The 15,823-nt window shown below is 35.4% G+C and overlaps 1 long non-coding RNA gene across 3 annotated transcripts in view; it reads right to left on the bottom strand.

The window, feature by feature from the left end:
* LOC123334681 overlaps positions 1–15,823 on the bottom strand; it is a 178,033-nt gene that overhangs the window by 16,944 nt on the left and 145,266 nt on the right. The window contains exon 4 of one of the 3 annotated variants that reach the window (XR_006552727.2): positions 2,533–2,659. The exons of 1 other annotated variant lie outside the window; for it this stretch is intronic. This is a non-coding gene — a long non-coding RNA (uncharacterized LOC123334681). Of the gene's footprint in view, positions 1–2,532; positions 2,660–13,693; positions 13,757–15,823 lie in introns of those variants that run through there. One more of the 3 variants, XR_006552725.2, reaches the window with a different exon arrangement.

Genomic DNA, 15,823 nt, shown 5'->3' with positions numbered 1-15,823 from the left:
TTAACATTTTTTAGCAGTAAAGTTATTTTTGAATTAGGGTATGCACATGCTGTTTTTCCTGACAGCTTATGATTACTATTTACCCTTGTCATTAAGCACTTCCTAAAAACCATTGCTTGGGGCAGCATGATGGGTCATTTTATAAGCATGTACTCTTTGTCCAATGCTGTACTGAGCACTATAGCAGCTGTAAGAATACTGGAGAGTGCTATTTTTCTAAGAGTTAAACAAAGGGATTCTTTCATTTGATCATTACAATTTTATGAGTACTGTTGTTAACTCTAGTATTCAGAATTTAAAAAAAAATCTTAGTTATAGAAATGTCAAGTATTTGCCAAAGGTCACAGAGCTGGTAAAGAGTAGAACAAGAATATGAACTTAGAAAATCTGACTCCAAAGCCTACCTACTTATCTACTATATTATGCCACCTCCCACTTACTCCAAATGGGCAGGAATGGTTGATCGTATGCTCTATGCCAGATACTAGCACTGATTAATTACCTGCATTCATTTATCTAATTGCCACTATTGCTTCATGATTGTCATCTTTTTACAGAGGAGAAAGCTGAAACCTAGAGAGAGTAGGTAATGTGCTTAAGATCACACAGGTAGAAAGTGGTGGTCTTGGGTTAGAGCCCAGGTCTCTGACTCTAGCCCTATACTTGACTGCTCTTCTCTACTAGAGCTTAAAACAAAATCTCACTGCCACATTCATTGTCATGAAGCTCCTCTTTTGTTTTTTTCTAAGAGTTTTATAGTTTGAGTTTTAACGTTCTGATCTACTTTGAGTTAATTTTTGCATGTCATGTGAGATAAGTGTCTAACTTCACTATTTTGCATGTGGATATTCAGTTTCTACAGCCCCATTTCTTAAAAAGACTGACCTTTCTCCAATGGTCTTGGCACCCTTATTGAAAATCATTTGACAGTATATGTGAGAGTTCATTTCTGGGCTGTCTATTCTATTCCATTGGTCTATATTTTTGTCTTTATGCCAGTACATGCTGTTTTGATTAGTTTATCTTTGTATTAAGTTTTGAAGTCTGGAAATATAAGACCAACTGTTTTTCAGGATTTTGGGGGGCCATTAGGGGCCCCTTGGGGCTTCTCTGGTGGCTCAGACAGTAAAGTGTCTGCCTACAATGCAGGAGACCCAGGTTTGATCCCTGGGTCGGGAAGATCCCCTGGAGAAGGAAATGATAACCCACTCCAGTACTCTTGCCTGGAAAATCTCATGGACAGAGGAGCCTGGTAGGCTACAGTCCATGGGGTCGCAAAGAGTCGGACACGACTGAGCGACTTCACCTCACTTCACTTCAAACTATGGTGGAGTGAAGATAATGAAGATAATGGTGACCTCCTTCAAAAGGTCCCATGCATGTACTGCTACACACAGTGCCCCCAAACCTGTAGCAGGCCACTGCCGACCCACGCCACCACCAGAGGCTCCTGCACACTCATGGGCAAGTCTGGGTCAGTCTCTTGTGGGGTCACTGCTCCTTTCTCCTGGGTCCTGGTGTGTACAAGGTTCTGTTTGTGCCCTCCAAGAGTCTGTTTTCCCAGTCCTGTGTAAGTTCTGGCAGCTCTAGGGTGGGGTTAATGGTGACCCCTTCCAAGAGGACTTATGCCATACCCAAGTCTGCTGCACCCAAAGCCCCTACCCCTGCAGCAGGCCACTGCTGACTCATACCTCTGCAGGAGACACTCAAACACAGTTCTGTCTCAGTCTCTGTGGGGTCTTTGGCTTCTGGTGTGCACAAGTTTTGTTTGAGCCCTCTGAGTGTCCACCATTAAAATAATGTTAAAATTCCTCTGATACAGGTGAAAATCCATAATGATTCCAAATCCCTTTACAAGTGACCTGGTCCTATGGCCTGCTCATATTTGTAATCAAGTCTAAATCTTATTCAATGGAAAACAAATCTCTTAAATAATGCCCTTTGACTAATCTTGGAGTGGTCTATGTATGTCAACAATAGAAATTTACTCACTCATGAGGCATACAAGCCTTAGAGCAATTCAGAGAACAAAATCTGGATATCATTCTCCGTTATCATTGACTCCAAGAGGAAGGTAATCCACAAGGAAATTTCCTTTATGTCCAGACAGGGCCCATATACCACAGCAAATATTACCAGCAAACATTTTACATTTTCACAACTGTAAAGTAAAAGAAGGAAGAAAGTTATCTACTAGAGAAATGTTGCTACTTCTGCTGCTGCTGCTGCTAAGTCACTTCAGTGGTGTCTGACTCTGTGCGACCCCATAGACGGCAGCCCACCAGGCTCCCCCGTCCCTGGGATTCTCCAGGCAAGAACACTGGAGTGGGTTGCCATTTCCTCCTCCAATGCATGAAAGTGAAAAGTGAAAGTCAAGTCACTCAGTCGTGTCCGACTCTTCGCGACCTCATGGACTGCAGCCTACCAGGCTCTTCCACCCATGGGATTTTCCAGGCAAGAGTACTGGAGTGGGGTGCCATTGCCTTCTCCGAGAGGAATATTACTTTATATATTAATGTAATTAACTTTTACCTGTCTCAGGAGGTATTCACTGGGTAGTCTGTAATGGTGGCTTTGTTAGGACCCATCTCCTCCACTCAGTCTGAGTGACTGAGTGGCTGGCTGGGTTAGAAGATATCTAGCTTCCTTGTCTGAATACCTAGAACATTTAAAAGAAGGACCAAATTGTTGTATGTGTGATAAGAAACTAAAATTTACTATCCACCACTATTTCCTAGGTGTAATTATTGTTGCTTCAAATGGATTTTGCTTAAAAGTGAAATCAATGTCTTATGCGTATATACTCCAAGTCTAGCAATGCCCTGAGCACATGGAAGCCATGTACTAAATATTTACTGATTGTTTGTTGACTGACAGAAGCCAGCCTAATATATTGGCCCAATGATATTTAAACAGTATATTCAGTGGACTGAGAAAACTATGGAATCCTTCCACAGGCTCTATCATATGTAATAATCTTTTATAAATATTGGTAACTCTGATAAAGATAATGATAACATTTTTTTAACCCAATATTAATGTACTAACAATTCAGAGGCCTGAAAAAGTATACCAACTATTTTGGTCTTAATATATCAACCAAGAATATCTTGATTCAGGAAATTTAATTTTGGTCATATTTTCTTTTTAAAATTACAAATCAGTAATATTATAGGAAAACAAAAATTAGCAAGATGTGTTTGTATACCACAGTTACTTAAATAATAAATACTAATAGAGAAAATGCCAGAATCAAGTATAATTGCTAGGTTATTTTCAAGACCTCATCAAATTAAGATGATTATAGTACTGTTTTAAGGCATAAATTTAGCATTCTTAATGAAGATGCAAGCCTTAAATGGTAACAGTTATTACATTAGATATAAATTTTTATGGCCTCATTTATTTTCTAAACAATGAAAAATTTCTATCTTTGTAAAGGATCTCTTTCTGTGTGCCTCTTTTTCTCTCAATTTGAAAAATAAGAGATTTTTGCTGTAGCAAAAGCAAAGATTAATAATTAAATCAGATAACATTTAAGGAATTTCATTGTTCAATTTATTCAACTGAATTTCTTTCAGTTTCTTCTCTTTATATATTCTTGAAAAGAAAATGTGTGTTTGTATTAACAAAAAGAAGATAGAAATAACATAAAACTCCTCATCACCTCTTTCTGACATTATGAGTCTTGCCCTGGAATAGAAGACTATCATGCATTTGGTTGTTCTTTGAGTTTGTATGGCTTTTGGTATAACACCTTGGTAGTAACTTTTCTTAGGCAAAGGACCCACTCTGACAGTTCTTGCACAGAAAAGAACTGAAAGAACAGATGAAGGTATCAAGGTGTTATCAAAAAAGAAGGAATACAGGGCACTTATAGCCAGAAAAATTTCTGTAACAGAAAACTTGATCTTTAATGCTCCACTCCTTCCCACTTAACATCTTATTTCTCCATGTTCCATTTCCATCTAGGACTGGAAAATAGAGCAGGAAAGGGTGGTTTTTCCAACTACTAATCAGCTCAAGTAGTTAATTTTTCCTTGTGAAATGTACTTTAAAGTGATGATATAGAAAGATTTTTTTTTTTATTTTATTGGAGTGTAGTTGTTTTACTATATTGTTAGATTCTATTGTACAGCAAAATGAATCTGCAATATCTATACATACATTCTCTCTATTATGTATTTCCTTTCCATTTAGATTACCACAGAACATTGAACAGAGTTCCCTGTGCTAAATAGTAGGTTCTCATATCTATTTTATACATGCTATCAGTCTTCCAGTTCATCAAACCTCACAGCTTTTTCCTTTGGCTTCTTTGCTGGGTGAGACATTTTGACCAACATAGTTATTTTCTATGTATAATATGGTTTTTAGTCCAAATGTGTAAGTTTCAATTCTGATTATTTATGAACATTAGGGAACTTTTTAAATGGTAAGCAAGGAAAAATAAAAGCATCTTGTGAGATACCCCATAACACAGGCCGCATTCCTCATTAATCCCAACATCAAGATTAAGTAAGCAGAACTGCATTATATACATGTTTATAATTTCAACAATATTTTTAAGGCAAAGTAGAGCTACCCCAAATCAAATATTAACATATCAAGTAAAAAGCAAATTAATACGAACATATTTAACAGGACAAATGTTTCTTCACAAATATAGTTATCCCCGAGTTATAAGTAATCTTATTATTGACAATACCTTTTACATTATTTAGTACCTGCAGTGCTTTGTACTGATTTTTGCATCTTTCTTACATATTTTCTTGTACATATTTAAAAATGTAAAATATCCTCTTTTGTATTCAATTATATATATAAATCCATAGTCTAGTATATTTCAAGATTATATTGCTATATATATATATATATATATATCCTTTCCTATAATAAAACCACATTTATCTATGTTACAAAAATAATCATTTGAAAACTGAAAAATATTTTTTAATTGTATTAACATTTTTAAATGCCATTTATATATGAAGTTGCTCAATTTAAAATAAGAGACACTGATGTATAGAACAGTCTTTTGGACTCTGTGGGAGAGGCAGAGGGTGGGATGATTTGGGAGAATGGCACTGAAACATGTATAATATCATAAATGAAACGAGTCACCAGTCCAGGTTCGATGTACGATACTGGATGCTTGGGGCTGGTGCACTGGGATGACCCAGAGGGATGGTATGGGGAGGGAGGAGGGAGGAGGGCTCAGGATGGGGACCACATGTATACCTGTGGTATACATATATCATTTTGACATATGGCAAAACCAATACAATATTGTAAAGTTAAAAAATAAAATAAAATTTTTTAAAAAATTAAAAATAAATAAATAAATAAAATACCAAGATATTGGGAATATTAGATAGGATACCATCTACCTGGTATAGTTTCAGAATGGCTCCACTTAGCATGTGTATTAGCTATTGATAAATGAAAATGGAACTTGTGTACTAGTTCTCTTTCTAAAGAAAGAACAGAGGACACTTTGTGAACACCTCTCTCTTCCTGGCTTGAAAATAGGCTTTCACTTAAATTATCTAATTTAAACTTCATAATGACTCTACCCTAATACACTGAAATAATTATCCACATTTTTCAGATTAGGAAACTAATAATATTTAGATAGACCAGGTAATTTCCTTGTGGTAATATTTATTATAGCTCTTGATTTGTTATTTATATGCTAATGTTCCAACAAACCTATCTATCTCACAAAGATGCATATATAGGATAAGCTAAAATAAATTTGTATTAAGTGAGGTTGAGGTAGAGTAGAACAAAATGAAGTTACATATTCGAGAGTTAGGATACAACTTTATCTAAGCCTTCTAACAGACAAGATTTAAAACATAGTCATTTATATGTCATATACTACCTACAAGTTAAAAATTAGCAGTTGCTCAGAAAAAGCACATCTAATCAGAGACTTAAGAGAAATTACCTTATTTTTGTAATTTCCTGACATGATCACTGTCAACGGGGGATTTTCACAAAACCATTTCTTATAATTCATGTAGTCTAACAATATTATACTGTTCAAGAGAAAAAATGAATATGTCAGCAGCAATCTATTAACTGATGTAGAAAGGAGAGGCTTTTCCTTTAGGAGAATCCTAGATACACACTGAAAATAATGTTTCTGAAAGCTATTTATTACCATAGGCAATGGTCACAATAAAATGTTAAAAGGGAGAAATATATTTCAAAATAAAATGTTAAAGTGAAAGAAAATAAAATGTATATTCTCCTACATTCACCATATTTAAGGTTCCCTATAAATTATTTTCCAGATCTAACATAAATGTCTCTAATTAGCTCCTATTAGAAACACAAATAATATCATTAAATAAATAATTAGATCACACTTGTGTCTATCTGCAGCCATCAAGGGCTAAGTAACATTTGAATAGTATAACATATTATCAAAATATATTAAGGTAAGATAATCATGCTTAACAATTCTCTTTCAGCTATGTCTTCTGTACTTTTTATTTCACCATGAGAATGAGTTGGTAATTAACCTATTGTTAGAAGAGCTAAATCCCAATTTACCCTAGTTATCCACGACCTTAAACTGCACAAAAGCACATTTCTTCTTTAATGCATGCATGCGTATGTAAAAATAGAAACTGAAGTGTCATAGGGAACATACCCTTCTTCTATTCATTGCCACTTGCCTGACAGGTCAAGTAGCTTCAGGCCAAAATAATTCATTTCAGGTCACCAGGCTAACAATTTCCAGTTTACAGTTCTCTAGTAAAATGAATTCTAACACATACCAGAAAATAGAATACTAGCTTCAAAACATTTTGGAAACCTTCAAAGAATAAACCAGGCTTTTCATTAGTGCTGTAAAATTTAATGACACTTCCACTTATAATTGGCTTTTCTTTAATTTATTTTATGATTACATTATCTGGCATCTATGTCTTTCTCAACTTAACTTTTATCCCTTTATTACAACTCATTAGGGAAGCAAGGAGATACAAAACATAAGTTAAATGGTTTTATTGTTGGCCCTTTTGGCAAAAAAAAAAAAAAAAAGACAACTCTACTCCCTAGAGAATTATCTAGACTCCAAAGGTCAGTAGGAATTCTTTAGTTGTTTTCTATTGTACAGTATACTTAATATTTCCTACTGTCCTTAAAAATTATTCCTTGAACAAATACTATAGGACTTCAGCATCATTATATAGTCAAGGTAGAAAAGCTGGAGAACAGGAAAAGTACAAAGGAAAACAATTACCAATGCTAAAATCTGATGTATGCCATTTTTTTTCCAGCAGATAAAAACACATGTATTATTAAATTTATCTTATACTATCCATTTTTTTAGCATTTTCTCAACTTTAGCAATCTATTTTGCAAAACAGATCTTCAGTTCAGTTCAGTCACTCAGTCATGTCTGACTCTTTGCAACCCCATGAATCGCAGCACGCCAGGCCTCCCTGTCCATCACCAACTCCCGGAGTTCACTCAGACTCACGTCCATGGAGTCGGTGATGCCATCCAGCCATCTCATCCTCTGGCATCCCCTTCTCCTCCTGCCCCCAATCCCTCCCAGCATCAGAGTCTTTTTCAATGAGTCATCTCTTCACATGAGGTGGCCAAAGTACTGGAGTTTCAGCTTTAGCATCATTCCTTCCAAAGAAATCCCAGGACTGATCTCCTTTAGAATGGACTGGTTGGATCTCCTTGCAGTCCAAGGGACTCTCAAGAGTGTTCTCCAACTCCACAGTTCAAAAGCATCAATTCTTCGGCACTCAGCCTTCTTCACAGTCCAATTCTCACATCCATACATGACTACTGGAAAAACCATAGCCTTGACTAGACGGACCTTTGTTGGCAAAGTAATGTCTCTGCTTTTGAATATGCTATCTAGGTTGGTCATAACTTTCCTTCCAAGGAGTAAGCATGTTTTAATTTCATGGCTGCAGTCACCATCTGCAGTGACTTTGGAGCCCAAAAAAATAAAGTCTGACACTGTTTCCACTGTTTTCCCATCTATTTCCCACGAAGTAATGGGACCAGATGCCATGATCTTCATTTTCTGAATGTTGAGCTTTAAGCCAACTTTTTCACTCTCCACTTTCACTTTCATCAAGAGACTTTTTAGTTCCTCTTCACTTTCTGCCATAAGCATGGTGTCATCTGCATATCTGAGGTTCTGGATACTTCTCCCAACAATCTTGATTCCAGCTTGTGCTTCTTCCAGCCCAGCATTTCTCATGATGTACTCTGCATATAAGTTAAATAAGCAAGGTGACAATATACAGCCTTGACGTACTCCTTTTCCTATTTGGAACCAGTCTGTTGTTCCATCTCCAGTTCTAACTGTTGCTTCCTGATGTGCATATACGTTTCTCAAGAGGCAATACAGATCTTAGTAGCTAAATATTTCATCATATGGATGTATTGTCATTTATTGAAGTAACTTTGAGGTTATTTCCACTTTTTGCTATTAAAAATAAAGCTACAGTGGGCACCCTTGTGAACATATCTTTATGCATAACAGAATTTTCTCATAAATTCCAATAATTTTAATATTTAAGTCAAAGTATAAGACATTTTTAAAATTTGACTTCCAAAGGTAATTTATATAGTTCTATCATTTTCTACTCTATATAGCAGTATGACAATGCCCTTTTCCAAGAAGTCTACCAAATAATATATTTTTCTTTAATTTTGCCAATTTCACTGGTAAATATTATTTCTTATAAGGTCATCTTCATAAAGTGAAAATCTGAAAGAATTAATCTCCGCAACAAGAAGCACTAAAAAAAAGAATTTCTATAGGCTAAAGGACAATGATATCAGATAGAAACTTGGTTTTACAAGAAGGAATGAACACCAGAAAAAAATAACATTGCTCAGTAAATATTAGGAACCATTGAAATTAGTATTCCCATACTTACGCAAATTTCTGTTGTCACCTTAAAGACATCTAGCCATTTAAAGTAATTTTAAAAGTTGATTTTTAGAATATTTAGAAGTACATGACAATTAAAAATATATTGTTATAAATTTCTTAAATTGTTCTTTAATAAAATTAGTGCTGTATAAAGGATTGGTAATAGAATTTTTAATGCATGCTGTAATAAATTACATATGCATATTTTATTATCTAAAGAAACACCCCAAAGAAGTACAAAAAGGAATAACTACAATGTAACAAGATCAGATAATGCAGAATATTAAAAATACATTTATATACTGCCAAGAAAAGACAAAAGAAAAGCACTGGAGGACAATGAATGGTTAATAAAAAAAAATCAAATAATGATATGAAATTCAAGCATGTCAATAACTACATTAAATTTTACAAATAAAACAATCCTTGAAGCACAGACTGTAAAGCTGGATTTTAAAAAGCAAGACTTAACCATGAAAAATAAATAAATTTTAACATAAAAGAATGATAAATTTTAAAGTTAAGATATTTCTCACCATGCAAGCATTGATCATAAGAAACCTGTTATAGCTATACTAACGTCTACCAAAAAGACTTGAAGATGAATAGCATACCAGGGAATTAAAAAGTATGTCCAATTGGATGGTAAATAAAAGTAAACAAAATAAAATTTATGGAACTCAGCTAATTCATTTTTAAATAAAATTTATAGTTTTCTTCTCCAATTTTTAAAATTGTGGTAAAATATACATAACATAAAATATAGCACCTTAATTATTTCAACTATACAGTTCAGTGTCATTAAATATATTCATGATGTGTAACCATAACCACTATACACCTCTGTAACTCTTTTCATCTTGTAAACTGAAACACTCTACCCTTAAACAATAACTCCCATTTTCCCATCTGCCCCACCTCTGGCAACCACGAATTTACTTTCTGTCTCTGTAATTCTGACTACTCACATAAGTGGAATCATACTGTATTTGTCTTTTTGTGACTAGCTTATTTTACTTAGCATAATGTCCTTAAGATTCATCTATTAATATATTCTCTTGCCTGGAAAATCCCATTGGACGGAGGAGCCTGGTAGGCTGCAGTCCATGGGGTCGCTAGGAGTTGGACACGACTGAGCGACTTCACTTTCTCTTTTCACTTTCATGCATTGGAGAAGGAAATGGCAACCCACTCCAGTGTTCTTGCCTGGAGAATCCCAGGAACGGGGGACACTGGTGGGCTGCCGTCTATGGGGTCACACACAGTCGGACATGACTGAAGCAACTTAGCAGCAGCAGCAGCAGCAGCATATGTCAGAATGGTCTTTCTTTCTAAGACTGAATAATATTCCATAGTATACATAAACCACATTTAAGTTATCCATTCATCTGGCAATGGATATTGGGATTGCATCCATGTTTTAATTATTGTGGATAATGCTGCTATGAATATGAAAGTAAAAATATTTCTTTGAGTTCTGGTTTTTAGTTCTTTGTATTTGTTTTACTTTTTCTTGCCTAATGGCTTTAGCCAGAACTTCAAGTACTACACTGACTGGAAGTGACAAAAGCAGGCATCCTTGCTTTGTTCCTGATCTTAAAAGGCAAGTTTCAGAGAATGGCATTCATTGTTGGTTTTAATTATTGCTTTCATTATGTTTAGATAGTCTGCCTATTCCTTGTTTGTTGAGTGTTTTTATCATGAAAGGATGGGTGTTGAATTTTGTCATTTTTTTTAATCAATTTAAATGATCATGTAGGTTTCTTTACTTTCATTTTGTTGGCTTCATCACATTGATCAATTTTCATATATTTAATAATCCTTGCATTCCAATAATAAATTCTACTTGGTCATTTTATAAAAATCTTTAATAAACTGTTGAATTTTGTTTGATAGCATTTCATTGAAGATTTTTGCATTCATGTTCATAAAGGATATTGGTCTCTCTTTTCTTGTAGTGCCTCTGTCCAACTTTGATACAAGTTAATGTTCTTCAGTAAATCTCCAGTTTGAAATATGTTTTGATTTAAGCAATGCAGTGGGATATTTGTAGTCATTAGAAAAATAAGGTTGACCTTTCTTTCCAGCCAAGATTGAGTAACAGAAACCAGATCTACCCTACCTGAAACAGCTTAAAAATTACATGAAACAAAGGCTTTCGAAACATCATACATTAGGCAATGAAGACAATGAAATGCACGTTATGATTGTTCCAGCTTACTGCCAGTTGTAAATCTGCATGTAGCAACTCAAGGAGAAAAAAACCCAGGCAGTGCCTGGCAATATCCCTAATAGGAGACAGAGCTGAGTGTCAAAGGAAGCTACAGTCTCCAAACCAGAATAATAGAGGAGAGAAAAATACACTCAGAGAGAACCCCAGAGATGTGCAGAGAATCCATCTAATATTCGTTAAACTACTGTTCAGCGCATGAGTGTGAGAAAACTCCCCATGTCTGTGAGGAGGAGCAGGGAATCATCTGAAAGGATTACAGGAAATAGTACTTGGAGTTCCCACAAGGCTGGGAATAATTCCGGTTCCTAACAACCAGATAGAAAACCTCACAATGCACAGAACATGTAATGCTAACAAGCGTCTTGCTTCTGCAATGTGGAAAAAATTAATTCCAGACTTTTAAAGCAAGACCCTTTGTTAAGGATACATGAAGAAACACTGGATACCTTTGTTCAAGAAAAGACAAGAGAGATAGAAGAACCTAACTGAACTTCTAAAAATGAAAACTTAAATGTCTGAGATAAAAATACACTAAAAAAGCAGATTAGGCCTTGAAGAAGAAATGCCACATGAACTTAAAGTTATCTGAAATGAAACCCAGAAGAAAAAAGACAGAGAGAGAGAAAGATAAAAATGAAGGGACTGTAAAATAACATTAAGCAATTAAAATATGTATAAGTAGAATCCCCAGAGTGGAGGACTGAATAGCTATTTTAAGAAATAATGTCCAAAACTTTTCCAAATGTGATAAAAACTATAAACACACAGGTGCAAGAATCATAGCAAATAAAAAGCATGACAAACATGAATATAATTACACAAAAGAGGAAATAAAGTGGAAGTGTTAGTCACTCAGTCATGTCAGACTCTTTGCAACCTCATAGACTGTAGCCTGCCAGGCTCCTCTGTCCATGGAATTTTCCAGGCAAGAATATTGGAGTGGGTAGCCATTCTGTTCTTCAGGGGATCTTCCAGACCCAGGGAACAAGCCCAGGTCTCTTGTATTGCAGGCAGATTCTTTACCATCTGAGCCACTAGGGAAGCCCATGCAAAAGCATATCATTATCAAATTGTTTCAAATCAGCAATAAAGACAGTATCTTAAAAGGAGCCAGAGAAGCAGCCATAAAGAAGAAAAAAAAAAAAAACTATGACAGATTTCTCATTAAAAAAAAAAAAAAGCAAAGACGATGTCAAAGCAACATCTTTAAAGAACTAAAAGGGATGAATGTCAACTTATAATTCTTAAACCTGTGTAAATATATTTAATAAAGTTAAAATACACACTTGTTCAGACATACAAAACTTGAAAGAATTCATCTGCAGCAGACATGAATCATAAGAAATATTAAAGGTCCCAAAGCAAAATAATATTAAAAATACACATTTTTAAAACTTGAGTCAAACAAAGCCTAAAGCAAGACCCCAAGAGATCAACCTGTTTAGAAGTAACTGTAGTCCAGAATAAAGCCCAAGAATATTTTTAGAAATACAAAAGCACCCCATAATTAAATTAAGCAAGCCTAGCATCCAATGAAAAATCATCAGCCAAGCAAGAAAGGAGAAAAACACAACCAATAATAGAAAGCATAACACAAAATATTCCAAAAGGTGGTATAGTGTGAAATATATTGACAACTGTTTTAGAAAATTCTTTGGCAACTTCTTAAAGACCACAAAAAGGCTTGAATCAAATGTTCACAGCTGCTTCATCAGTAATAACCCAAACTGGAAATAATCCAAATGGCTATCACCAGATGAACAGATAAACTGTGGTATATCCATATAATGAAACACTACTCATCAATAAAAAGGAATGCACACTGATGCAGACATCAACATTTCAGAATGTTAAAATAAACATGAGAGAAAAGGTCAGACCAAAAAAAAAAAAGTTTATACTCTGTGATTGAATTTACATGAAGTCCTGGAAAATGTACATGAATCTGTAGTGAACGAAAGCAGTTCAGTGGTTGCTGGCAGATATTGACTAGAGAAAGGTATAGGAGGATAACAAAGTGAAATAAGGCAATTTTTCAGTGAATGATAGGTTCAGTTTCTCAACTGTAGTAATATTTTCACAGGAAGACATATATATTACATCCTACCAAATAGTATACTTCGATATAGTTATACTTCAATAAAGCTATTAAAAACCAAAAGAAGGCCCATAGGTACTAACTAATATGAGAAAATGTTTATTATAAATCAATTTTTTATAGTCTGGGAAACTATGTATTTTATCATCCTAACTTAGTACAAAACAATAGATACATATACATATTTGTATAGACCTAGAAGACACCTGGCTGAGAAGGCAATGGCACCCCACTCCAGTACTCTTGCCTGGAAAATCCCATGGACGGAGAAGCCTGGAAGGCTACAGTCCATGGGGTCGCAAAGAGTCAGACACTTACTAAGCAACTTCACTTTCACTTTTCACTTTCATGCATTGGAGAAGGAAATGGCAACCCACTCCAGTGTTCTTGCCTGGAGAATCCCAGGGATGGCAGAGCCTGGTGGGCTGCCTTCTATGGGGTCGCACAGAGTCGGACACGACTGAAGCGACTTAGCAGCAGCAGCAGCAGCAGCAGAAGACACCTGGAAATAAAGGTTTATGCTCACAGCAGGGCACACAAAGGAAGTAAAGTAGGTTTCAGGAATCGTAGTGGACTTTTTGCTTTATATACATCACATTTTTACAACCAGGAAGCTATTAATTTGACATTTAATTTACATAAATAAATTGCCTTAGAGAAATTAGAACTGTCTTATAAATGTTTTAACTCATTCTGAGGCAGGAAGCAGATGGGCCCATCAGGCAAAAGCAATTGGAGACTCATTCCCTATGGCCTGAAACTCCAAAACGAGAAAAGCAGTATAATTGAGGGAGGAGGCTGGGCCCTGCCCAGACCACATATTTCTTATTCTCCAAGTCAAGAGACTTCCCCAACCACACATACATGAAAAAGGCTCCTTGGAGACCAAAGGGGATTTATGTCAAGGGATATTCCCTACTCAGATGCCTTTTCACTAAAATCCATCTTGACTAAGAGCTGTGTGTGCACACGTTGGAGGATCCTGAGATATACCAAATATGGACCATGAACCAGGCAAATCAAAATGATTGGCCAAAGGAAACCCAGAAGAAATGCCCCATAAAAGTAATTCCAACTGTCATGAGGATGCAACTCAGTGCCTCTCTCTCTCCCTGAGTCTGCCCATGTATCTATTCACACATACTATACTTTTTTTTTTCCTCCTAATAAATACTTGCTTCACTACTTTCCATCTTTGTGGAAATTCTTTTCTGCAAAGCTGAAGGGCCAGGGCCCTTGTCACCGACCACAGGTCTAGTGGCTAGGATCTGATGTTCTCACCACCAAGACCTAATCCCAATCTCCAGCTAGGAACCAAAGCCCCGCTCCAAGTCATTGCAGAATGAAGTGACCCAAGATCAATTCTTTCTCATTTCTCATTTGAATTTCTACAAGTATAATGATTATTTTTATTCTAAAATTTGAAGTAATAAGGGATATAAGTAATAAGCAAAATAACCTTTTGCTAAGGTTATTGCTTAATTTTTGTAATTAGTGTTGCCATCTTGGTTATACTCTGTCCCTTAGATTGAAGAAATCTTCTAAGCATGATGAAAGTAAAACCAAAAATAAAAATATCATAAACTAAACCTGCCTAGAAATATAGCTTTTCATTTCAACTAGTAGTAAATTAAAATCCTAGACCCTGGTATACATACGGATGGATTCTTTGTGTGATACATGAACACAACAAAATAGTTAAAATAGCTAAAACAGCTAAAGCGGCAAATTTAAGACTCAGAAATCTGGCTGCCTCTAGGGTATAATTGCATTTCTTTCCAGGGAACCTCACACCTTGAATTAATGAGAACATTTGGATATTGTTTTCTTTTTTTTTTTTTTTTTTTTTACCTTTATCTCTATTTGATATGTAACAGACCAAAAAAGAAGGAACTGCAAAAAGCAATTCTATAACTTTTTACCAAAAACAATTATACTGATCTTTTTATATACAGGTCAATTTAAGGACACACCAGATTCTTTATGTATCAAATTAGCCAATATTTCAAAAGGCTTAGAGCCTAACAATGTTATGTAATTCTTATAAATTAATAATGAGTTTTAAGTGCCATAACACCTATAAGTAATAAAAGAAACCTATGATTTCTGCCTAGACAGGCTGTTAAAGAAATAGTTTTTCATTTAGAATAACTTTGCAAAGTAGTCAACTGCCAACTTAACCAATGGGTTGTAACAAATAGGTTTTGTTTTAAAAGTTCATTTGCAAATCTTACTGTTTGAAAATTAGAATACATTACTTTCTTTGCTTAAAAAGAATCCTAGCTTTAACACTAGTCAGGCCACTAAAGCCTACTTGGTGTGCATGCGTGCTAAGTCGCTTCAGTTCTGTCTGACTCTTTGTGACCCTATGAACTACAGCCTGCCAGGCTCCTCTGTCCATGGGATTACCAGGCAAGAATATTGGAATGGGTTGTCATTCCCTCCTTCAGCGAAGCTTTGCAACCCAGGGATCAAACGGAAGTCTCTTAAGTCTCCAGCACTGACAAACGGGTTCTTTACCACTGGTAAGAACCAAGTGGGAAGCCCCAAGCCTACTTGGTACCTAATT

This window comes from Bubalus bubalis, chromosome 8 (assembly GCF_019923935.1).
Source record: "Bubalus bubalis isolate 160015118507 breed Murrah chromosome 8, NDDB_SH_1, whole genome shotgun sequence".
Taxonomy (NCBI): domain Eukaryota; kingdom Metazoa; phylum Chordata; class Mammalia; order Artiodactyla; family Bovidae; genus Bubalus; species Bubalus bubalis.
This window is presented reverse-complemented; position numbering and strand designations above follow the sequence as displayed.